Genomic DNA, 1,838 nt, shown 5'->3' on the forward strand with positions numbered 1-1,838 from the left:
TTTCTCAGCCATTCAGTATTCCTCAGGTGAGAATTCTTTGTTTAGCGATGAGCCCCATTTTTTAATGGGGTTATTTGATTTTCTGAAGTCCACCTTCTTGAATTCTTTATATATATTGGATATTAGTCCTCTATCTGATTTAGGATAGGTAAAGATCCTTTCCCAATATGTTGGTGGCCTTTTTGTCTTATTGACCGTGTCTTTTGCCTAACAGAAGATTTGAACTTTCATGAGGTCCCATTTGTAAATTCTCAATTTTAAAGCACAAGCCATTGATTGCTGTTCTATTCGGGAATTTTTCCCCTGTGCAAATATCCTCAAGGTTTTTCCCAACTTTCTCCTCTATAAGTTTCAGTGTCTCTGGTTTTATGTGGAGATGCTTGATCAACTTAGATTTTACCTTAGTACAAAGATATACGAATGGATCAATTCGAATTCTTCTACATGATATCCACCAGTTGTGCCATCACCATTTGTTGAAAATGTCGTCTTTTTTCCCCTTAGCCAGACTCACTAGAGGGCATAGGGACAGCATCCTAATTAACAAAATCAGAAATGAAAAGGGAGACATAACAACAAACCCTGAAGAAATCCAAAACACCATCAGATCCTTCTACAAAAGGCTATACTCAATAAAACAGGAAAACCTGCATGAAATGGACAAATTTCTAGACAGATACAAGGTACCAAAGTTAAACCAGGATCAACTTAACAATCTAAACAGTCCCATATCCCCTAAAGAAATAGAAGCAGTCATTAATGGTCTCCCAACCATAAAAAGCCCAAGGCCAGATGGGTTTAGTGCAGAGTTCTATCACACCTTCAAAGAAGATCTAGTTCCAGTTCTGCACAAACTATTCCACAAAATAGAAGTAAAAGGTACTCTATGCAAGACATTCTATGAAGCCATAATTACTCTGATACCTAAACCACAGAAAGATCCAACAAAGATAGAGAACTTCAGACCAATTTCCCTTATAAATATCGATGCAAAAATACTCAATAAAATTCTCACTATCGAATCCAAGAACACATTAAAACAATCATCTATCCCGACCAAGTAGGTTTTATTCCAAGGATGCAGGGATAGTTTAATATAAGGAAATCCATCAACATAATCCATTATATAAACAAACTCAAAGACAAAAACCACATGATCATCTCATTAGATGCAGAGAAAGCATTAGATAAAATCCAACACCCATTCATGATAAAAGTCTTGGAAAGATCAGGAATTTAAGGCCCATACCTAAACATGATAAAAGCAATCTACAGCAAACCATTAGCCAACATCAAATATATGGTGAGAAGCTCGAAGCAATCCCACTAAAATCAGGGACTACACAAGGCTGCCCACTTTCTCCCTACCAATTCAATATTGTACTTGAAGTCCTAGCCAGAGCAATTCGACAAGAAAAGGAGATCAAGGCAATACAAATTGGAAAAGAAGAAGTCAAAATATCACTTTTTGCAGATGATATGATAGTATATATAAGTGACCCTAAAAATTCCACCAGAGAACGCCTAAATCTGATAAATAGCTTCAGTGAAGTAGCTGGTTATAAAATTAACTCACACAAGTCAATGGCCTTTCTCTACACAAAGAATAAACAGGCTGAGAAAGAAATTAGGGAAACAACACCCTTCTCAATAGTCACAAATATTATAAAATACCTTGGTGTGACTCTAACTAAGGAAGTGAAAGATCTGTATGATAAAAACTTCAAGTCTCTGAAGAAAGAAATTAAAGAAGATCTCAGAAGATGGAAAGATCTCCCATGCTCATGGATTGGCAGGATCAACATTGTAAAAATGGCTATCTTGCCAAAAGCAATCTA

This window comes from Mus musculus, chromosome 14, assembly GCF_000001635.26.
Source record: "Mus musculus strain C57BL/6J chromosome 14, GRCm38.p6 C57BL/6J".
Taxonomy (NCBI): Eukaryota; Metazoa; Chordata; class Mammalia; order Rodentia; family Muridae; genus Mus; species Mus musculus.